Here is a 25,159-nt window from a genome sequence, read left to right as displayed (position 1 = left end):
TCTTTTTGGGGTGGAGTGAACAACATCCTTTTTGGGGTGCAGTGAACAAAATCCTTTTTGGGGTGCAGTGAACAAAATCATTTTTGGGGTGCAGTGAACACAATCTTTTTGGGGTGCAGTGAACACAATCTTTGTGGGGTGCAGTGAACACAATCTTTTTGGGGTGGAGTGAACAACATCCTTTTTGGGGTGCAGTGAACAACATCCTTTTTGGGGTGCAGTGAACACAATCTTTTTGGGGTGCAGTGAACACAATCTTTGTGGGGTACAGTGAACAGAATCTTTGTGGGGTGCAGTGAACACAATCTTTGGGGGGTACAGTGAACACAATCTTTTTGGGGTGCAGTGAACACAATCTTTGTGGGGTGCAGTGAACACAATCTTTTTGGGGTGGAGTGAACAAAATCATTTTTGGGGTGCAGTGAACAACATCCTTTTTGGGGTGCAGTGATCAAAATCCTTTTTGGGGTGCAGTGAACACAATCTTTTTGGGGTGCAGTGAACAAAATCCTTTGTGGGGTGCAGTGAACAGAATCTTTGTGGGGTGCAGTGAACACAATCTTTGGGGGGGTACAGTGAACACAATCTTTTTGGGGTGCAGTGAACACAATCTTTGTGGGGTACAGTGAACAGAATCTTTGTGGGGTGCAGTGAACACAATCTTTGGGGGGTACAGTGAACACAATCTTTTTGGGGTGCAGTGAACACAATCTTTGGGGGGTACAGTGAACACAATCTTTTTGGGGTGCAGTGAACACAATCTTTGTGGGGTGCAGTGAACACAATCTTTGGGGGGGTACAGTGAACACAATCTTTTTGGGGTGCAGTGAACAACATCCTTTTAGGGTGCAGTGAACACAATCTTTGTGGGGTGCAGTGAACAACATCCTTTTAGGGTGCAGTGAACACAATCTTTGTGGGGTACAGTGAACAGAATCTTTGTGGGGTGCAGTGAACACAATCTTTGGGGGGTACAGTGAACACAATCTTTGTGAGGTGCAGTGAACACAATCTTTGTGGGGTGCAGTGAACACAATCATTGTGGGGTGCAGTGAACTCAATCTTTGTGGGGTACAGTGAACACAATCTCATACTTCTGAAGATTTGAGGGTGCTGCCTGTTCCATACCCCCCCTACTCCTCATCTAGCCTTTTAGGGGTACAAACAATAGTAATTGGGGCCTAGTGTGGTTGTGTACGTGTGATATACATACACTTTTTTTGGATCATATTTTCTATTCCGCTATTTAATCAAAAACCTTTGGGGATCAGTTAAATTGGGGGATAGTCTGTGTTGGTACGTGTGAGAGAGATCCACCTTTCCAAGTTGTTGGGGTTCATCTCATACTTCTGAAGGTTTGAGGGTGCTGCCTGTTCCATACTCCCCCTACTCCTAGCCTTTTAGGGGTACAAACAATAGTAATTGGGGCCTAGTGTGGTTGTGTACGTGTGATATACATACACTTTTTTTGGATCATATTTTCTATTCCGCTATTTAATCAAAAACCTTTGGGGATCAGTTAAATTGGGGGATAGTCTGTGTTGGTACGTGTGAGAGAGATCCACCTTTCCAAGTTGTTGGGGTTCATCTCATACTTCTGAAGGTTTGAGGGTGCTGCCTGTTCCATACCCCCCCTACTCCTCATCTAGCCTTTTAGGGGTACAAACAATAGTAATTGGGGCCTAGTGTGGTTGTGTACGTGTGATATACATACACTTTTTTTGGATCATATTTTCTATTCCGCTATTTAATCAAAAACCTTTGGGGATCAGTTAAATTGGGGGATAGTCTGTGTTGGTACGTGTGAGAGAGATCCACCTTTCCAAGTTGTTGGGGTTCATCTCATACTTCTGAAGGTTTGAGGGTGCTGCCTGTTCCATACTCCCCCTACTCCTCATCTAGCCTTTTAGGGGTACAAACAATAGTAATTGGGGCCCAGTGTGGTTGTGTACGTGTGATATACATACACTTTTTTTGGATCATATTTTCTATTCCGCTATTTAATCAAAAACCTTTGGGGATCAGTTAAATTGGGGGATAGTCTGTGTTGGTACGTGTGAGAGAGATCCACCTTTCCAAGTTGTTGGGGTTCATCTCATACTTCTGAAGGTTTGAGGGTGCTGCCTGTTCCATACCCCCCCTACTCCTCATCTAGCCTTTTAGGGGTACAAACAATAGTAATTGGGGCCTAGTGTGGTTGTGTACGTGTGATATACATACACTTTTTTTGGATCATATTTTCTATTCCGCTATTTAATCAAAAACCTTTGGGGATCAGTTAAATTGGGGGATAGTCTGTGTTGGTACGTGTGAGAGAGATCCACCTTTCCAAGTTTTTGGGGTTCATCTCATACTTCTGAAGATTTGAGGGTGCTGCCTGTTCCATACCCCCCCTACTCCTCATCTAGCCTTTTAGGGGTACAAACAATAGTAATTGGGGCCTAGTGTGGTTGTGTACGTGTGATATACATACACTTTTTTTGGATCATATTTTCTATTCCGCTATTTAATCAAAAACCTTTGGGGATCAGTTAAATTGGGGGATAGTCTGTGTTGGTACGTGTGAGAGAGATCCACCTTTCCAAGTTGTTGGGGTTCATCTCATACTTCTGAAGGTTTGAGGGTGCTGCCTGTTCCATACTCCCCCTACTCCTAGCCTTTTAGGGGTACAAACAATAGTAATTGGGGCCTAGTGTGGTTGTGTACGTGTGATATACATACACTTTTTTTGGATCATATTTTCTATTCCGCTATTTAATCAAAAACCTTTGGGGATCAGTTAAATTGGGGGATAGTCTGTGTTGGTACGTGTGAGAGAGATCCACCTTTCCAAGTTTTTGGGGTTCATCTCATACTTCTGAAGATTTGAGGGTGCTGCCTGTTCCATACCCCCCCTACTCCTCATCTAGCCTTTTAGGGGTACAAACAATAGTAATTGGGGCCTAGTGTGGTTGTGTACGTGTGATATACATACACTTTTTTTGGATCATATTTTCTATTCCGCTATTTAATCAAAAACCTTTGGGGATCAGTTAAATTGGGGGATAGTCTGTGTTGGTACGTGTGAGAGAGATCCACCTTTCCAAGTTTTTGGGGTTCATCTCATACTTCTGAAGATTTGAGGGTGCTGCCTGTTCCATACCCCCCCTACTCCTCATCTAGCCTTTTAGGGGTACAAACAATAGTAATTGGGGCCTAGTGTGGTTGTGTACGTGTGATATACATACACTTTTTTTGGATCATATTTTCTATTCCGCTATTTAATCAAAAACCTTTGGGGATCAGTTAAATTGGGGGATAGTCTGTGTTGGTACGTGTGAGAGAGATCCACCTTTCCAAGTTGTTGGGGTTCATCTCATACTTCTGAAGGTTTGAGGGTGCTGCCTGTTCCATACTCCCCCTACTCCTAGCCTTTTAGGGGTACAAACAATAGTAATTGGGGCCTAGTGTGGTTGTGTACGTGTGATATACATACACTTTTTTTGGATCATATTTTCTATTCCGCTATTTAATCAAAAACCTTTGGGGATCAGTTAAATTGGGGGATAGTCTGTGTTGGTACGTGTGAGAGAGATCCACCTTTCCAAGTTGTTGGGGTTCATCTCATACTTCTGAAGGTTTGAGGGTGCTGCCTGTTCCATACCCCCCCTACTCCTCATCTAGCCTTTTAGGGGTACAAACAATAGTAATTGGGGCCTAGTGTGGTTGTGTACGTGTGATATACATACACTTTTTTTGGATCATATTTTCTATTCCGCTATTTAATCAAAAACCTTTGGGGATCAGTTAAATTGGGGGATAGTCTGTGTTGGTACGTGTGAGAGAGATCCACCTTTCCAAGTTGTTGGGGTTCATCTCATACTTCTGAAGGTTTGAGGGTGCTGCCTGTTCCATACTCCCCCTACTCCTCATCTAGCCTTTTAGGGGTACAAACAATAGTAATTGGGGCCCAGTGTGGTTGTGTACGTGTGATATACATACACTTTTTTTGGATCATATTTTCTATTCCGCTATTTAATTTAACTGGGCCTCCATGCGAGACCTGTGTGCCTTGTTGCGCTGTTTTGAGTACTCCACCAACATGGCCAGTGGCAATGACGCCGTTCTCAGCTTAACTATCCCACTTCTATGCCTCCTTGAAAAAACAATTCGGGCGATGATGGAAGAGGATGTGGCACAGGATGAGGAGGAGGAGGAGGATGAAGAGGTAACATTTCCAAGGCTTTCAGGGCAGTCATTCGCAAGGGGCTCCGAGGGTGGGTTCCTGCACACGCAAACGCCAGGGACGCAATTGTCCAGCAGGGGCACAGTTCTGGAGGATGAGGAGGATGAGGAGGAGGAGGAGCTGGAGGAGGAGATGGAACCATGTTCACAGCAGGGTGGCACCCAGGCCAGCTCATGGCCATCACTGGTGCGTGGCTGGGGGGATACAGAGGACACGGACGATACACCTCCCACAGAGGACAGCCTTTCGTTGCCTCTGGGCAGCCTGGCACACATGAGCGATTACATGCTGCAGTGTCTCCACAACGACCGCCGAGTTGCCCACATTCTAACTTGTGCTGATTACTGGGTGGCCACGCTGCTGGATCCCCGTTACAAGGACAACGTACCGTCCTTAATTCACTCACTGGAGCGCGATCGCAAGATGCGCGAGTACAAGCGCACGCTGGTAGACGCCATGCTGCTGGCATTCCCATCTGACAGCGGGGCCACAGTGGAAGCACAAGGCAGAGGAGGAGGAGGAGGAGGTCGCCAACGCAACCAGGGCACCGCCAGCACCTCAGAAGGCAGGGTTAGCATGGCCGAAATGTGGAAAAGCTTTGTCAGCACGCCACAACAAACAGCAGCACCAGCAGCTCAGATGGAACGTCTTAGCAGGAGGCAGCATTTTACCAACATGGTGGAGCAGTATGTGTGCACACGCCTACATGTAGTGAATGACGGGTCTGCCCCCTTCAACTTCTGGGTCTCCAAATTGGGCACATGGCCTGAGCTTGCCCTTTACGCCTTGGAGGTGCTGGCGTGCCCTGCAGCCAGTGTATTATCTGAACGGGTATTTAGCACGGCTGGGGGCGTTATAACAGACAAGCGCAGCCGCCTGTCCAGAGACAATGTGGACAAGCTCACGTTCATTAAAATGAACCAGGCATGGATCCCACGGGACTTTTCCGTACCTTATGCAGAATAGCAATGGATACCGACCTTACCCACCCATTGTTCCATTTTTGCTCTTTCTCACTCTTTTGGGGTGTACCCTCATTTAAAATTTTTGAAAAGAAGCAGTGTTGGCTACCTCGTCCTCCTCCTCAGGGCCAGATTAATGTAGGGGCTATTGGAGCTGCAGCTCCAGGCCCCTACCTTTTATATAGGCCCCGGGTTGGCCATATTCACTGTTACCGCTCTTCTGTCACTTGTAAACACAGAAGTCTGGCTTCTATGCTCGCTTCCCCAGGCAGCACCCTCAGAACCTCCCCACACAGCGTGAAGGCCGGACAAGGAGGGACAGTTGGCGATGCATGGATGTGTTTATGGGCTTCAGAGACAGCATCCCATGTTGAATTAGGCATGCATGGCTGCACCCTTCCTCCTCTGGGTGCATGGCAAGGCACGGCCCTTAAGGCCCTTCAAAATCCTCAGCACCAAGCCCATGATGCTGTTAATCCGGCCCTGGTCCTCCTCCACCGCCGCTTCCACCTACACCGCCCATAGGTGTGCGCAGCCTATTGCATTAAGGTGTGCACCCCAAAGTTGAAATACACATGCATGTGTTTGCCAGCAGGGAGAGTAATGTATCGGGGCCATGTACCTGTAGGCAAGGAGAAATAGAGCAGAGCAGGTCCCAGGGAGATCTTTCCCATCTCCTCACTGGCAATGCTATGTGCCCTAGGTGATTAGGGTGTGCCCAGGCACACCCAGCACACCCTGTGCGCACGCCTATGTCACCGCCACATCCACCACCACCTCAACCTCCCTCCTACTCCATATGGGCCTCGTCCTTCAGAGATGAAGAAGAACATTGTTTTATTTTTCTGTTTTTTTTTGTTGTTTTAAGTTATTTCCCTATCCACATTTGTTTGCAGAGCACTTGCCATGCTCTTAATTACGTTTTGCTGCCATTTGCAGCACTCTAGCCCTTTCCTTTGGTGTTTTAGAGCCATTTTAGTGCCTTAAAGTTCGGGTCCCCATTGACTTCAATGGGGTTCGGTGTCCGGGAAAAGTTCGGTAAAAGTCCGGGACACGGACCCGGACTTTTTTTTAAAGTTCGGCCGAACCCGTCGAACACGGACATCTAGGTGTCCGCTCAACCCTACTTGTGATCTGATGAGTTGTAGGTGGGAAAATAAAGAAGTAGCAGGAGAGGTGGATTAAGTACAGAGGAAGCACTGCTAATACTCAGGTACAACTTTTTCAAAAGTAAACCATCAAGAGAACAGTGAACAGTGCAGCAGTGAAATCAAGAAATCTCATTCCAAATCTCAAGAGTAACAGTCAGAGCAGCAATGCCTTAGATCTCACATTGCCAGGGCCGTCTTTAATATTCATTGGACCCTGGGCAAACATTTTCTTGGGCCCCCAACCACCCTTTAACATATAAAAAATAGCAGGAAGACTCAAAATCAGTTTACTGCAGCAGATCAAGCAGCAATTGCAACTGGTTGCCAGAGGTACAGTATATTAATATCGCTTACTGACTGGTTTGCTAAATGATACTGCACATCATTACTGCTCACTGATAGATGTACTACAGAAGATGGTCAGAGACTACAGACATACTACAGGGGATACCCAGAGACTGCTAATCTAGTACAGGAGGTGGCCAGAGACTGTGGATCTAGTACAGGGGATAACCAGAGACTGCGGATCTAGTACAGGGGATAACCAGAGACTGCGGATCTAGTACAGGGGATAACCAGAAACTGCGTATTTAGTACAGGGGATAACCAGAGACTGCGTATCTAGTACAGGGGATAACCAGAGACTGCATATCTAGTACAGGAGATAACCAGAGACTGCGTATCTAGTACAGGAGATAACTAGAGACTGCGTATCTAGTACAGGAGATAACCAGAGACTGCGTATCTAGTACAGGAGATAACCAAAGACTGCGTATCTAGTACAGGAGATAACCAGAGACTGCGTATCTAGTACAGAGGATAACCAGACACTGCGTATCTAGTACAGGGGATAACCAGACACTGCATATCTAGTACAGGGGATAACCAGACACTGCGTATCTAGTACAGGGGATAACCAGAGACTGCGGATCTAGTACAGGAGGTAACCAGAGACTGCGGATCTAGTACAGGAGGTGACCAGAGACTGCGGATCTAGTACAGGAGGTGACCAGAGACTGCGGATCTAGTACAGGGGATAACCAGAGACTGCAGATCTAGTACAGGGGATAACCAGAGACTGCGGATCTAGTACATGGGATAACCAGAGGCTGTGGAGTAGTACAGGAGATAACCAGAGGCTGTGGAGTAGTACCGGAGATAACCAGATGCTGTAGATCTAGTACAGGAGATAACCAGAGACTGCGGATCTAGTACAAGGGGTGATCAACTAAGAAACCATTTTAAAATGTTACCCATTAGCTATACTGTAACAAAATTATAACCGCGTTAGTATAAAGGCAAGATGCAGCTTATAGTGAGATAACACCAAAAATAGTAGCAGATAAAAATGCTGCGCTGAGCGTGAAAAAATGCAAATAAATAAATCAATAAGTAATAGGGGTGGTGAGGTAATTGGCTCTGCCTAAATGTGTAGTGGTGTATTGAGTTCTATATAATACAATAAGTCACAGTACAATCATATATAAATGTGTAAACCAGGTATAAATTACTATAAATATAAAGTGCAATGATGTAAACGATGAATAAATAAATAAATGAATAAATATAAAGTGCTTGGTGAACTGTAAGTGACCAAATAAAGTAAAAAAGGTATCAAGATGGCTATAGAACGGTCATTAAGGAGTGTAAACAAAATAACAATAAAGCAAATAATCAAGTGTATCAGGAGCGCTCCTGAAGACGTCATTGATGACAAAACGCGTAGGAAGTAACTACGTCATTTCCGCATCACTGGAACGCAGATCCGGCGGTTGGCTCGCACAGCGCCCCGGAAGCTACCGCGAAAGAGGGTCTTGCGGTCCCTAACACATTTGCTTGCCTGTTTACCTGTTTTAAATGCTCTTTGAATACTTGATACATATGGGAATGATGATTCAGGATTAACCATTGATGTGATCGGCACACAGGATAACTCCTTACTGAGGGCATACCTTATTGCCAACACGCTGGTTACCCCTGCAGGGGTGCCGACCTCTGGTGAGTGTGGGAGAAATTGAAGGGGGAGCACTGTTTCCTCACCCGGCACCCAGCACCTGGATCACCTCAAGAGTCACCCATCAATTTGACAATCCAATCATTTTATGAATTTTATGGACTTGTCTGCCACTTTTCTGCGATTTTGTATATAGTAATTTTTTGCCCAACTTTCTGATTTCTGCATTTTTTCACAGGTCCTTTTACCAATTTTTGGTAGGACCTATTGCACTCAATCACTCTTTCTGATTTATTTACCACCACCAAAAGTTTTTTTGGCCATTTCCTAGTCTCACCTGTCCATTCTAGGACATCTTTGCACATGTTCACCTTTTCTGATATTTATATATATTTTTTTGAATTTTTTCCATACCCACTTATATCGGAATCACTGATTCTTTAATTTATCAGCCTTTGCTGATACACTCGATTATTTGCTTTATTGTTATTTGGTTTACACTCCTTAATGACCGTTATATAGCCCTCTTGATACATTTTTCACTTTATTTGGTCACTTACAGTTCACCAAGCACTTTATATTTATTCATTTATTTATGTATTCATCGTTTACATCATTGCACTTTATATTTATAGTAATTTATACCTGGTTTACACATTTGTATATGATTGTACTGTGACTTATTGTATTATATAGAACTAAATACGCCACTACACATTTAGGCAGCGCCAATTACCTCACCACCCCTATTACATATTGAATATTGACTTCATAGTCTATATTATTGAGGTAGGCTGCAGCCAACCTATTCCTCCATAAGCGCGGAAACCCCTACCTTATAAATAAATCAATAAAATTGTGAAAACTGTATTTTTGTAAATTGTGAAAAATTTATACAGGGAATAAAACTAGCTACATAACTGATATCAAGTGTGAACGTGAAACAGCAAAATAAAAGTCCCGATTAATTAGTGACAAAACTGGTGAAATGTGATGATATTGAATGAATAACGGTGCCCAAGTTTTTTTTTAGCGATTTATCTTCTTACTGAATGTGAGTGCATTTTCTTTTATGTAACAAAGTGGTTTAAGGCATATTGCACTATGGAGCTGCTTTTAAGTTTTATATGGTAATACCTCGGACTGGTGCCTGGAGTGTTTCTGGAGTGTGATGGCAGTTTTTGGCGCTGCGCCTTCTATCCGGAGTCTCCTTGCTTTTCGGATCCCTTGTGGGAATTGTCCTGCTGATCCATATGTGATATTTGGTGAATGTCCGTTTGGCAATTTACTTACCGGCATCTGGTAAGCATAACTGCATGCTTCGGTGACTGATGCACCGTGGTGGAAGAAGACACTTGGGCACCGTTATTCATTCAATATCATCACATTTCACCAGTTTTGTCACTAATTATTTGGGACTTTTATTTTGCTGTTTCACATTCATACTTGATATCAGTTATTTAGCTAGTTTTATTCTCTGTACAAATAGTTAACAGTTTTCACAATTTTATTGATTTATTTATTTGCATTTTTTCCACGCTCAGCGCAAATTTTTTATCTGCTAATATCAGCTATACTGTTGGTCAGGGTTAGGATAACACTCCACAAGCAGTCCATGGGGAAAAGGACCTACCTAGCCAGCCAGGCTCACCACCCGCTCACATAGGTCCAGGCGCGGTGCTTTCAGAGTTCCAGGTGCGGGGCCCTTAGGGGTCCAGGTGCGGGGCACTCAGGGATCCGGGAACAGAGCTCTCAGAGGTCTGGAGGCAGGGCTTTCAAAGGTCTGGGGGCAGAACTCGCAGAGGTCTGGAGGTGGTGCTCCCAGTGTTCTTACTTCTATCTCAGCTCCGAGCATACAGGCTACATGGGTCAGACAGGGTCAGAGCAGCAGTGGAGCTCCTGGCCCCGTCCCCACCCTGACGGCTAGGGAATATGCCGATGTACTCAGTGCACTCTGTAATGTTATCATGGGACTCCCAATTTTTGGGCAGCGCAGGCTCAAGTGGCAAATGCTTTGGGCCCCCCAACAATGACAGGGCCCAGGGCAGCTGCCCCTTTTGCCCTGCGGTAAAGACGGACCTGCACATTGCAGATATACAGCTGAAACTTCAGGCACAAGAGTAACTTGTAATGAGCCAATCTGTTGGGTTTAATTTGAGGGCATGTTCTGTGAAGATATTCAATGCAAACCCCATTGAAGTCAATGGGAAGCAAATGTTTAAAGTCAGTTCTCTCCATTTTCCAGACTATTAGGTAAGGAGCTGTCAAACAAAGGGCACAGAAAATGAGCACTCTCAAGATAGACATGTGCCAATGCAGAAAAAAAAATAAGAGCATCTCTTTTATGAGGCTTAAACAGCAACATTAAAAATGCACAATTGTCTTCTAAATTCTATCTATAGGGGATGCCCTAATCCAGCCAGTGAAATAGCACATCTGCAGGATGTACACAAACAAAAGTGAATATTTTTTTTTTTTGACAAAGCAGATGGGAATTCCATTCATCTTTCATCTATACCAGACCCTTATCCTGGAAAAGGTATGTTATAGAAAAGTATAAACAGTGTGGGGTTCCCCTTAACAATCTATAGCAGACCTTTATCCTAGACGAAGGCCTGGTATGTAAATTAAGTTTGACCCTCCCTAAAAAAAAAAACAAATACAAAAAAAAAAAAAAAACATTGCTGGGTCATTGGGATCAACATATATTGTGATTGACAATGTGGATCTACATTACTGGGTAATGAGACTGATAGTGAATTTACATTTTTGTAAATAAAGGACTTTTTTTTTTTTTTTTACAACATGTGGTGTATTTACTTTCATTGTAACTTTTTCTGTTAATGAGTAACCAGGGGTAAATTCACATGGTGGTTGGGGGTGGAGGCAGTATCTGAGGGCAGGACCACTGTCTTTTCTTTCCTGGCTTGTTACGCTACATTTCTTTTTGTTCACTATACTATAGCAAATCCTCACTTAATTGGAATTTCATCCAATTTAAAAGGTAACTGTACATTAGCACAGCAGTACTTTAAAAGTTGACTCTCCAGCAACCCCACCAAGTACTACACTTACAGTACCAACAAGAAAGGGCCAGGCGTCTCTAAGTGTAGTATCTTGCATGAAATTTATTGTAACAACAAATTGTTAACAACTCACATGATGCAATATGATAGTAAGCATATCAGGAGGGTAGAGGATTGACCATGGTGCTTGTGTCTTTGAAGATGGTATTACTGCTCTCATCTCCAGTGGAGATGGAGGAAGGCTTGACACTTGAGGTAGAGAAGAGAAGGAAGCCGATGGCTGCGCCAGTTGCTGAAGCGTAGCGCAAAAAGGACCCTATTTTATGTCCTTTGTTTATTGGGCTTACATCATAGACTGTTTCCAGAGACATCATATGCCTCACATCAGTTGACACAAAACTATTGTCCTGTTTTGGTGACTACACTTACAGTACCTTTCCATGTTCCATGAAGGAATTTGCCGCTGGGAGCATCATAGTTTCTTCACGGAATATCTTCTTGGAAGGTACCACTTGTTTCTGCACATATGCAGAAGTATCTTCATTCCTTTCCTAATATATTAAATAAATTAATATAATATAATTTCATGTAAAATAGACAGTGCATAATAGGCATTCTCTCCATAGGACGGAGAGGCTGTACAACTCCCAGGGACCACACAGAAAAGATTTAGGTGGACATTTGACTGGTGGGTTTGAGACTTGGTGGAGTTGATGAGGAGATGGGATTATCTTAACCGGTTGCCGACCGCCGCACGACTATATACTGCGGCGGTCAGCCCCGGCCAGGCAGAGTGACGTATCGGTACGTCACTCGCCTGTCACTGACTTGCGAGCCTATCGCGGGCGGGCGCGCACCCGCCGAGGCGCGCGCCCGCCGAGGCGCGCGCCCGCCGCGGCTCGTTCACAGACAAGTCAGTGCGTGTGACCGGCGGACTCGATGTCCGCCAGTCACACTGCGATCGCTCCTGTGAAGGGAGAAAGACAGAGCAGCTTGTGTAAACAAGCTGCCTGTCAGTTCTCCCTGTGTAAAAGTGAAGATCTGTCCGTTCTACTATGTAGAACGGTTGATCTTTGCTTTTACACCAATAGGAATGTCCCTACACAGTTAGAATCACGCCCCTAGGACACACTTAACCCCTCCCTGTCCAATAAAGTTAACCCCTTCCCTGCCAGTGTCATTTTTGCAGTAACAGTGCATATTTATAGCACTGATTACTGCAGTAATGTCACTGGTACCCCCAAAAGTGTCAAAAATGTCAGTCAAGGGTCCGATCTGTCCGCCGCAATGTCGCAGTACCGAAAAAAAATCGCAGATCGCCGCCATTACGCGTTAAAAAAAAAAACACCAAAAATGACAAAAATCTTTCCCTTTGTTAGTAAACGCGATAACTTTTGCGCAAACCAATCAAAATACGCTTTTTGCGATTTTTTTTACCAAACATAGGTAGCATAAAACAAATTGGCCTAAAAATGTAAAAAAATTTTGATTTTTACTTTTTTTTTTGGGGAATTTCATATAAAAAAATGTGAAAAATATTGTTATTTTTGCAAAATTTACGCTCTTTTTTTGTTTATAGCGCGTGATCAAAAAATCGCACAGGTGATCAAATACCACCAAAAGAAAGCTCTGTTTGTGGGGAAAAAAAGGACGTCAAATTCGTTTAGGTACAGCGTCGCACGACCGCGCAATTGTCCGTTAAAGTCACGCAGTAAAAAATCGCAAAAAAACCCCTGGTCCTTTAGCAGTCAAATCCTCCGGGGCTTAAGTGGTTAAGGGATAACTGTACTTAAAGTACAACTATCTTTTAATATCAAAAAACATTTTATATCATAGTATAACTTTCACAACTATTTAGAGAGTACCAAAATCTAAAATAAAACAACATTTGTGCATTCCATTGTATCCGGCAGGTATATGACCAGCCCAGCATGTGGTGCAATGTTTGGTGCACAGCTATCAAAAGATGGAAACTTCTTTGTGACATTAACAGCTAGCCTTAGGAAATTTGGTTTTTGATTGCAACTGACAATCCACACTGAATTTACTTGACAGCCTTGGAGACTCTTTGCTTGTACTTCATTCATTATGTAATGTGAAAAAGTCCCAGTCTTTTACCAGCGGATGAAACCTTTTATGTACAAAGGCAGAAATATCATGTGGTTTCAATCTGAAAAGCAAATGTTCTCTCCAACTGTTTGTTTAAACTTTTTTTTGTCTTTGCCTGCTGTGTTACTTGATTCAACAGCCAGAAAAGCTATAAAGCTTTAGTGAAGCAGCAATCAGCCTGATGTCCTGGGCCTTATTTTATCAGTCTCATGCATACTGTTCTTCACTCTGCAGAAATGATAATTTGTGGAAAAACACGTGCATAGGAGAAATCTGTATAATGATGGCCATAATCAGTGATACTTATTAGTGCAATATACATTCTGCCAGGGCAATGTATTAGGTGTTACCATGTAAGCAATGGAGCATTGTTTTCATTGCCACACAATATAATTTAGACAGATGGTATGCTAAATGTATCATTAGCATTACAGATACTTGATATGTTCCCAGCTAGCTCCCTGTGATACTTGTTCAGCTCAAAGTCAGTCCTTTGTATAGTAACTAAAATACTTCAGTGACTCAGTAGGGTTCCCTTTTCATCCATTACTATATTGCTGAGTTTTTTTTAATTTAAATAGGAGACTGAAAAAACATTTCAACCTCATACTTCATTTAACAAAAGAAACACTAGGAATATGCTGATTATATTTCACTTTTAATCATCTATTCCACGGATCTTTCAAATATGTTTTGAATCAGCATGGCCCAATGCATAACAATACTCTTTTGAGAAATGTTTTACATAATTGTTTTTTTTTTATTTATTCAGTAATTAGCCAAACATTTTTGAGATGATATTGAAAATGTTCTGTGTTTTACATTCCCAAAGCCTTTGTCTACCTAATTTAAATTACTTTATACTAGCATTGTTTTTTGTTGCATTATTATTCATATCATTTTCTAATTGTTTCTGTATTTGAGAAAACCACACGGTAATACTATGACTTATTCAAATGTGGAAACATAAAAAATATGAATAATAATGTAAGAAAAAGCAATGCTTTACTCTGTTCTATTAATTGAAATGTATATTTTGCTTATTTACATTTTTTTGTACTTATGTATTATACTGTTCAATTTTGATTACAATACTTTAAAGAGAACTTATAAATATCCCAATACAGGCCAGAGCAACAGGTTTACTTAATTGCTACCCTTCCCAAGCACCTAAAGTGAACCAGCAATTTTCTCCATACAGGTAAAATCAACAGATTAATTTAATTACTACCCACCCACCCACCAACCCACCAACCAACCAGCGCTTTAAGTGAACTGATGATTTTCCTATCTAGATAGAAGCAACAGATTCACCTAACTGCTACCCGCCCCAGTTATATTTTTTATTCCACTGCTCTTTGTGGCTTCTGTGAGCAAAGAGAAATATCCAGTGTTCCAAGAATGGATCATGTGACTCACTACTCTGCCTCCAGTGTGACAATACCAATGTTTGGTACATGGTCATTCAGTAACTAGGCGCTATCACATGGGTTTGGGAAGGGAGTCGAAAGCCCTGTGTACGCTCAGCATAAGAGGTGTGAAATTCATATACAATACCATATCATTCAATATAAAACTGAACTCCAGCTATGATATACCTGTTTTGTGTACTTACTTTGGGACAGCTTGGCCCAATGTAAGTGTGCATATGTGATACCTAACTTATAAATTATTGCAATAGCCAAAGCTATTACAGTGCTGGCCATGAACTTCCAGGTGCCGTACTTAGTGTATGCCCTTCTGCATAGTAACCACAGGGGGTCACTTCTTGGCATGATCACAATTCACCTTGCATTATTTTTAATACACGCAAAGTGCTATCTGATTGGATTAGTTGAAGATCGCGATTCAATGTCCCTCCAGCCACCTAGTCCAATCATAGAAAGCTTTGTTCTCTAAATGGTGGCAAGGCCAAGCGAGCATCCACATGTGGTTACTATGAGGAAGGATGGCCATTCAGCATGACACGTGGAAGATAATGGCCATTATTGTAGTAGAGTGGACTACTACAGTATTTTACAATTTATACAGAAGCCCTTGAGTATCACATATGCATATTTACATTGTGCCAAGCATGACCAATGTAAGTATGCAATAAAGACCATACCTGGAGTTCAGATTTAAAGGCAGTCACCATATCCCAGTGCAAATTTCCTTCAGGCCCCTTTCACATGAATGCTCAAGTGTCACATATGCACATGCATTCAAGTATGAAAAATAAATCAAAACTGGAGTTCACCTTTAAAGAGCACACTTTCTTTTAAAGCATTGGTAAGGTTTAGTGTATCTCTGTCACTTTATAAGATAGTCTGAGCATTGATAATTGGTTAGTGCAAGTCTTTGGCTTACGGGCACTAAGAAAATGGTGGCTAGTGTGCTACTGCAATGTTTTTATGGTATTTTGCCTCTTCTGAGGTTATGGGGAAATAATGCAAAAACAAATATAAAAAAATAGCCTTAGAGGGCTACCTATAGCGCTTGCTACGTTTTATATTGTACAAAATGGTGCAGATTGATGTGTATCTTATTATAATAAATAATTCAAGTGCTTAGTGTGATAAATAAAACAATAAATATAAAATATATACCGTAGGTTGTGTGCTACGTGAAGTGTTAATATACAATTCCAAACAGTGTATACATCATTAATAAGGATATATATCTATTGCAATAAATAAATAAATATACAAATATGATCAATAATAAATTAAATAAATAAAATTGTAAAAAAATGTCCCAATAGGGTTAAATCAAGTTCATATATTAGGTGTCTATAGTGACAAAAAAAGTTCAAGTGGAATTTTCCTTGTGCACAATTGATCCAGTGCACTTAAGTGTGGGTGCTCAGTGTGGATTCCTATCACATATGACTTGTGACTTTATGTGGCTCACATTCCTTTTCACCGTGGTATAGGTAAAGTTTGCAACTTACCAGATTCCGTGGGTCTTATGTACCTTACGGCACTAAGACCACTTGCGCTTATTGGCTCCCAGGCCAGGGTGGATCCCCCGTGGTCCCTCAGTGGTGGTGGTGTTGGATATCTCCTTCTATTTCCCCGTATCAATGGAGGCCCAGGGTATGAAAAGAAAGTGATCCAGATAGCGTAATATTGCTTAAAATAGTTTATTACCCATCCATGGGTTAAATGCAGCAGATAAAAGTAACCGTGACAGTCTCAGGGAGAAGTAACACTACATGCAGAGTGTCGAGCGGAGAGTTCTGGTTTGCATTCCACCTGCATAGCCGGTGTCACGCCGTGCGGTCCAGCTTACGCGTTTCATCACTTCCTGTGACGTCTTCCTGTGACATCTTCATCCTCTGACCCATGGATGGGTAATAAACTATTTTAAGCAATATTACGCTATCTGGAGCACTTTCTTGGACAAGTAAGCACGGTCAGGGACTTTATATCTCCCCAAGAACACACTGGGTAAATGCAGTGGCGGCTGGGCCTGAGGCGGATAGCAGTTTGGCGCATGTCCTTCCACCACCAAGGATTACAGTGTGGTTCAGTTTGCCTCCTGTTCCTAACTCCTCCTACTTCGCTTCCTCATCCTCTACCACCTCCTCATCTGGTCAGCGTAACACCTTCACCACCAACTTCAGAACAGCCAGGGGTAAACGACAGCAGGCAGTTTTAAAACTTGCCTGTTTGGGGAAAAAACCACACACCCCGCAGGAGTTGTGGAGGAGCATTCAACAGCAGACCCATGAATGGTTGCTGCCAGTGAGCCTCAAGCCCGGTCTGGTGGTGTGCGATAATGGACGAAAATCTTGTAGCAGCTCTGGGCCTAGCCGGTTTGACACACATCCCTTGCCCATGTGCTGAATTTGGTGGTGCAGAGGTTCCTTAGAAATTACCCAGATATGTCAGAGCTGCCACAGAAAATGCGGGCCGTCTGTGCGCACTTTCGGTATTCTCACCCTGCTACTACTCGCCTGTCAGCGCTGCAGTATAACTTCGGCCTTCCAGCTCACCGCCTCATATGTGACTTGCCCACAAGGTGGAACTCCACCTTGCACATGCTGGCCAGACTGTGCGAGCAGCAGCAGGCCATAGTGGAGTTTCAGCTGCAGCACACACGCATGAGTCGCTCTGCGGAACAGCACCACTTCACCACCAGTAACTGGGCCTCCATGCGAGACCTGTGTGCCTTGTTGCGCTGTAACATATGCAGACTAGGCCGCAATTTAATATTTTTTCCCTAAATGGGTGTTTATTGAATAGGGGAATAGAACAACAGTATCCAAAGGGTGTATCTCACAGTAACATATGCAGACTAGGCCGCAATTTAATATTTTTTCCTTAAATGGGTGTTTATTGAATAGCGGAATAGAACAACAGTATACAACGGGTGTATCTCACACGTACAGATACAGACTAGGCCGCAATTTAATATTTTTTCCCTAAATGGGTGTTTACTGAATAGTGGAATAGAACAACAGTATAGAAAGGGTGTATCTCACAGTCAAATATGCAGACTAGGCCGCAATATATATTTTTTCCCCTAAATGGGTTTTTATTGCAAAGCGGAATACAACAGTATGCAATGGGTGTATCTCACTGTACCATATGCAGACAGGGCCGCAATTTACTTTTTATCCCCTAAATGGGTTTTTATTGCAAAGCAGAATACAACAGTATGCAATGGGTTTATCTCACTGTAACATATGCAGACAGGGCCGCAATTAACTTTTTATCCCCTAAAGGGGTTTTTATTGCAAAGCGGAATACAATAGTATGCAATGGGTGTATCTCACTGTAACATATGCAGACAGGGCCGCAATGAGCTTTTTATCCCCTAAATTGTTTTTTATTGCAAAGTGGAATACAACAGTATGCAATGGGTGTATCTCACTGTACCATATGCAGACAGGGCCGCAATTTACTTTTTATCCCCTAAATGGGTTTTTATTGCAAAGCGGAATACAACAGTATGCAATGGGTGTATCTCACTGTACCATATGCAGACAGGACCACAATTTACTTTTTAATCTCCTAAATGGGTTTTTATTTCAAAGCGGAATACAGCAATATGCAATGGGTGTATCTCACTGTAACATATGCAGACAGGGCCGCAATGAGCTTTTTATCCCCTATATGGGTTTTTATTGCAAAGCGGCTCACAGCAGTATGCAATGGGTGTATCTCACTGTACCATATGCAGACAGGGCCGCAATTTACTTTTTATCCCCTAAATGGGTTTTTATTGCAAAGCAGAATACAACAGTATGCAATGGGTGTATCTCACTGTAACATATGCAGACAGGGCCGCAATTAACTTTTATCCCCTAAATGGGTTTTTAAGGCAAAGCGGAATACAACAGTATGCAATGGGTGTATCTCACTGTACCATATGCAGACAGGGCCGCAATTTACTTTTTATCCCCTAAATGGGTTTGTATTGTAAAGCAGAATACAACACTATGCAATCGGTGTATCTCACTGTAACATATCTTGGCATTTCATGGCCTTCAAAACTGTGATAGGTAGTAAGGAGTGAATTCAACAATTTACGTCCTTAGAAAGCCTGAAGATGGGGATTGGTTTTCGGGGTCCTGTACGCGGGTAGACTGCCAAAAGTCTCACACATGGGGTATGCCTGTACTCAGGAGAAGCAGCGGAATGTATCTTGGGGTGTCATTCCACATATACCCATGACATGTGTGAGCAATATATTATTTAGTGACAACTTTGTGTAAAAAAAAACAAAAAACAAAAAAATAATAATAATTATCCTGAAACTTGTGGCAAAATATAAAACGATTCCATGGACTCACCATGCCTCTCAGCTAATAGCTTGGAGTGTCTACTTTGCAAAATGGGGTCATTTGGGGGGGTTTTGTGCTATCTTGAAATTTCAGGGCCTCTGAAACTGTGACAGCTAGTGCGGAAGTAAAATGCACAATTTAGGCCATTAGAAAACCTGAAAGCGGTGATTGGTTTTCGGGTCCCATACACAGCTAGGCTCCCAAAAAGTCTCACACATGTGGTATCCCTGTACTCAGGAGAAGCAGCAGAATTTATTTTGGGGTGTCATTTCACAAACACCCATGGCATGCGCAAGCAATATATCATTTAGTGATAAGAAGTAAGATCCGCGCTATGGGTATCTAACGGATATATCAAAGGTAATTAGGCTGCAGCCTACCCTAAGCTACAATCAGGTGACTGTATAACAAAGAGGTTAGAAATATGGGTATTTGGTGCTACCTATATGAAATATTTGTAGTATGAATCACAATGGGATATATGTGGATAAATGAAAGTGTCTATGCAAGTGTCAGTATGCACAATTAAATAAATAAACCCACATATAAAAACAGAGATAAAATGATAAAATCAACATGTACAAAATAGATAATATATTCCAGTGATACAAAAGTGCAATCCAGTGATATATGTGAAACGATTAAATAAATAATAATATAAACAATGTAAAGTGCCAAGTGACAAATAGTGCTAAACGATGTGCAGTAAATAGAGAACAATTATACTGGGAAAAATCGCAATAAATACAGTGTTGTGCAAAACGATAAATAGTATATAGTAGCTAGCGGAAAAAATAATATAGTATAAATAATATATGATAGCTAGCTGAAAAAAAAAAAAAAAAAAAATATATATATATATATATATATATATAATCCTAATGGCCAGTAGTAATGCCAAATCCGTGAATAAAGTGCAAAAAGTGCAATGGTGTGCAAAAAGGCAATATATAGTGTAGTGACTGATTAAAAATTAAAAATTGATAAAGTCCTAATGGCCAATATTAGTGATAAGATATAGTCCGAATAAAAGATAAATCCAGAAGAAATCGGTGAATGGATGAAAGAGGATCAGTGGATGGATGAAAAAGATTTCAGGTGACCCTGTGGTGGGTAACTAGCGAGGTGCAGGGGGATCCCACTAGTAAATAACCTACTAACCAGAAGTACTCACCCCACACAGGGGTACAGAGCGGGTATTAAGCTGTGGATTGAACTCCTTCCCTAAGTTCTTAGTGGGTCGGGGAGGTATTGGAGGCTGTCCCTGGGGGTCCCGGGTATCACTGAAGGAAAACAGGATCCTTAAGGTCCTCACCAATAAGGATGGTAGTATATGTGGAATTCGTGGGTAAAGGCCGGCTACTCAGCAGTAGAATATACAGGGCAAAAGAAAAGTCTTGATAGTGTGATACCGTAACACTGTTTTTATTATTAGGTAAGAAGCTGGGTACTCACAATATGACAAGGAATATCAAACGAGGAAAAAGCGTCCCGGAACGCAATGCGTTCCACCAGTATGTCCGGAACCGGAAGTGATGCAACGGCGCTGTACGCGTTTCGTCATCTGACGTCCTCTGCAGCGTTTTCCTTCGGTGACACCCGGGACCCCCAGGGACGGCCTCCAATACCTCCCCGACCCACTAAGAAGTTAGGAGAGAAGGGAAGGAGTTCAATCCACAGCTTAATACCCGCCCTGTACCCCTGTGTGGGGTGGGTACTTCTGCACCTCGCCAGTTGCCCACCACGGGGTCACCTGAAATCTTTTTCATCCATCCACTGATCCTCTTTCATCCATTCACCGATTTCTTCTGGATTTTTCTTTTATTCGGACTATAGCTTATCACTAATATTGGCCATTAGGACTTTATCAATTTTTAATTTTTAATCAGTCACTACACTATATATTGCCTTTTTGCACACCATTGCACTTTTTGCACTTTATTCACGGATTTGGCATTACTACTGGCCATTAGGATTATATATATATATATTGTAGCAGAGTGTCCCAGAGAGAGCCAGGAAAAGTCCTGTTCGGGGTTTATACATCACCCAGGCATCTCTCCTATACCTTTAGGGATCCCTGAGCCATGATCCAGTTCGGATCTTGGCCCTTTTCACCAGGCCAATTTAATCTCACCTGAGACAAACAGCAGGGCTCTCTCAGCCTGGGAACACAGTCAACGTTTTGTCCATGAGAGCGGAAGGTCAGTAAAACTACCTGTGTGTGTCTTTGGAAGCTGACAAGCTGTAGGCTTGCTCAGTCTGGGTTAGTTAGGGACTACATTGTGTGTAGTAAGCACCGGGACACGGCTAGGATTTTGTTTATTCTTAGTATTCCTGTTTGTTTTCCTTAAAGCACTGTACAGCACCTGTCTATAAACTTGTATATAGCACCAATAAACACCGCACTGTTTGTCACTACATCAGAGGATTTGGTATCTGTGCCTTAAAGACTGCTCATCCCAGGGAGTTTTGCACCCGCTACCTGTTCCCCAGCTTACATATGGTGGAGGCCTGCGGGCACTGGTAGTAAGTTACTACTTAAAGGGCCAGTACCTGGAGTGACTAAACATGGAGGAAATCCTCAAACAGTTGGTGTTATCGAACGCTGCACAACAGCAAGCAAACTCTTTGTTTAAACAACAGATTGGTGTTGTACAAGAACAAACGCAACGAGCAAACGCTGCACAACAGCAAGCAAACTCTTTGCTTCAACAACAGATTGGTGTTGTACAGGAAAAAACGCAGCAAGCAAACTCTTTGATTCAACAACAGATTGGTGCTGTACAAAATCAAACCCAGTTGATGTTTGAAAAACTGGCAAGTGCTGCAGAAGCAGACAGAAAGGTGCTGGTTGAGATGGTGCAGACACTTACACAGGAGCCTGCTGTAAAATCAGAAACAGTTAGAGACCGCTCCTCAGTCATCCATGTTGGTCGCTTCCTGTCCAAGATGACTGCTGATGATGACCCAGAAGCCTTTCTGGTTACATTTGAGAGAACCGCTGAGAGGGAAGGCTGTCCCAAAACCCAGTGGGCAGGATTGATCGCTCCCTTACTTACTGGGGAATCGCAGAAGGCCTATTACGATTTGGAGTCCGTGGATGCAGGAGAGTATGAAAAGGTCAAGCAGGAAATCCTGGCGCGTCTCGGTGTCAACTTGGCCGTTCGAGCCCAGCGGGTCAACAGCTGGTCCTTCCGAGTTGAGAGGCCCCCAAGATCACAGATGTTTGACCTAATACACCTGGCGCGAAAATGGCTACAGCCGGAGTCCTTGTCTGGACCACAAATAGTGGAGCGTGTAGTCATGGACCGGTACCTGAGGTCATTACCAACTCCTTTGCAGAAGTGGGTGAGTCAAGGAGACCCCAAGTCGGCAGACAACCTGTTGGAGCTTGTTGAGAGGTACTATGCTGCAGAGAACCTGGTCACCACCCCTATAGCCGCACAGACTTTCCACCCAAAGCCATGGTCTCCCCAGACAACTGGGAAGACTGTTCCAGGGGAAGTGGGTGGTCAGCATGGCAAGGAGACAGGGGAGGATTTTTGGTGCCAGAGCTGAAGTTTGGCGTCCCAAACAAGGGAAGCCACTGCCTGTCAACAAACCTAACTGGGGTAACATCAGGTGTTTCCGTTGCCAGGAACTGGGACATGTTGCAGCAAACTGTCCATTGACAGATGAACCCATGCAGTGTGATATGTCTCTGAGAAGGCAGTCTATGTTTGCTGCTGTTTCATGCGCTGCGGCGCCAGGTGTAGGAAAACACATATGCCAAATGACTGTTAATGATAAGCCTATTGCAGCCTTGCTGGACTCGGGAAGTCTAGTGACTTTGGTTAAAGCAGAAAAGGTTGAAAATGTGAATTTAAATGCAAAAAAAGTTGCTGTGATCTGTGTACATGGTGATACTCGGGAGTATCCTATAGCAACTGTTCGCTTTGAAACTGATTTAGGTACGGTGACCCATCCGGTCGGACTTGTGTCCCACTTAGTGCATGAGGCCATCATTGGTAGAGACTTCCCTAAGTTTTGGGAACTGTGGGACCGTCCCGACTCGGTCACAGTAACTGACTCAGTGGTGGAGCCAGAACCCCTAGCCATCACCGACAATGTAGGTTTAAGGGATTCCTCTCAAGGTTCCCCGGATTTTCCTTTCTCTGTTATGGCAGGAGAACTGGAGAAGCCTGAGGAAGTCCCCACAGTCAGTCAAGGTGGACAACCTTCTGCTGACCCTGAGGGTACATTTGAGTTTGCTGATCTTAATGTACACAAGGAAAACTTTGGTACCGAGCAGAGAAAAGACCCTACCCTTGCCAGGGCCTGGGAGAATGTAGTAATGATTAATGATGTACCTGGCGAACCAGGGGACAGGCCCTGTTTTCCTTTTTTTCAGCAGCAATGAGGATTTATTGTATCGTGTAGATAAAAAGAACGATGAAATTGTTGAACAGTTGGTGGTCCCTAAGCCTTACAGACGAGTGGTGCTGGAATTGGCTCATGGACACTTACTGGGAGGTCATTTAGGGGTTGAAAAAACCACTGAAAGGGTGTTACGCAGGTTTTACTGGCCTGGGATACAGAAAGATATTGACAATTATTGTCAATCCTGTCCTGTATGTCAGATGTCAGCCCCACTACCCCACTTCCGCAGTCCTTTAGTCCCCTTACCCATTATTGAAGTGCCCTTTGAGAGGATCGCCATGGACCTCGTGGGTCCACTCCCCAAGTCTGCCCGGGGTCATCAGCACATTCTTGTGATCATGGATTATGCTACCCGTTACCCCAAGGCAGTTCCCTTACGCACTGCATCCGCTAAGAACATTGCTAAAGAGTTGTTCATGGTGTTCAGTCGCGTTGGGGTCCCTAAGGAGATCCTTACGGACCAGGGCACCCCATTTATGTCACGAATAACTAAAGAATTGTGCAAGTTATTTAAGGTGACGCAGTTGCGAACCTCCATATACCACCCTCAAACTGATGGCCTTGTAGAACGCTTCAATAAAACCTTAAAGAGTATGTTAAAAAAAGTTGTGGACAAGGATGGAAAAAACTGGGACTTCTTGATTCCGTACTTGATGTTCGCCATCAGGGAAGTACCCCAGTCCTCTACGGGATACTCTCCTTTTGAATTGCTTTATGGGAGGCACCCTCGGGGACTTTTAGACATAGCCAAGGAAACCTGGGAGGGGGAGCAGACACCCACCAAAAGTGTCATTGAGCACATCGCTCAAATGCAGGACAGGATTGCAACGATCATGCCTATGGTAAAGGAACACTTACTGCAGGCCCAGGCAGCCCAACAGAGAATATACAACAGGGGAGCCCGACTCCGTGTCTTCTCACCTGGTGACAGGGTGCTGGTGTTAGTTCCCACTGTCAAGAGCAAGTTCCTAGCTAAGTGGCAGGGTCCCTTCGAAGTATTGGAAAGAGTTGGGGAGGTCAATTATAAAGTGCATCAACCAGGAAAAAGGAAGCCAGAGCAGATTTACCATATTAATCTGTTAAAGCCCTGGAAGGATAGGCTGGCCTTAACTGCGAGGTCCGTCCCTGTGACATCTAGGGTTACTGAGTCCCCTCTGGTCCCTGAGGTCACGGTTCCAGACACCCTGTCTTATTCCCAAAAAAAAGAAGCTAGAGAGTTCCTGATAAGGAATAGAGAGAAATTTTCGGAGTTACCTGGTACGACTTCAGCAGCTCAGCATGATATTGTTACTGAACCTGGGGTCCGTGTCAAGCTCAAACCGTACCGAATTCCTGAAGCGAGGAGAAAGGACATTAGTGATGAAGTAAAAAGGATGCTGGAGCTAGATGTCATTGAGGAATCCAATAGTGACTGGTCTAGCCCCATCGTTTTAGTCCCAAAACTTGATGGTACTTGGAGATTCTGTAACGACTTCAGAAAACTGAATGCAGTGACAAAGTTTGACACATACCCAATGCCCAGAGTGGACGAACTTAT

The sequence above is a fragment of the Pelophylax lessonae genome (assembly GCF_965119305.1).
Source record: "Pelophylax lessonae genome assembly, chromosome: 3".
NCBI lineage: Eukaryota > Metazoa > Chordata > Amphibia > Anura > Ranidae > Pelophylax > Pelophylax lessonae.
The sequence above is the reverse complement of the archived record's forward strand: the minus strand, read 5'-3'. Positions refer to the sequence as shown.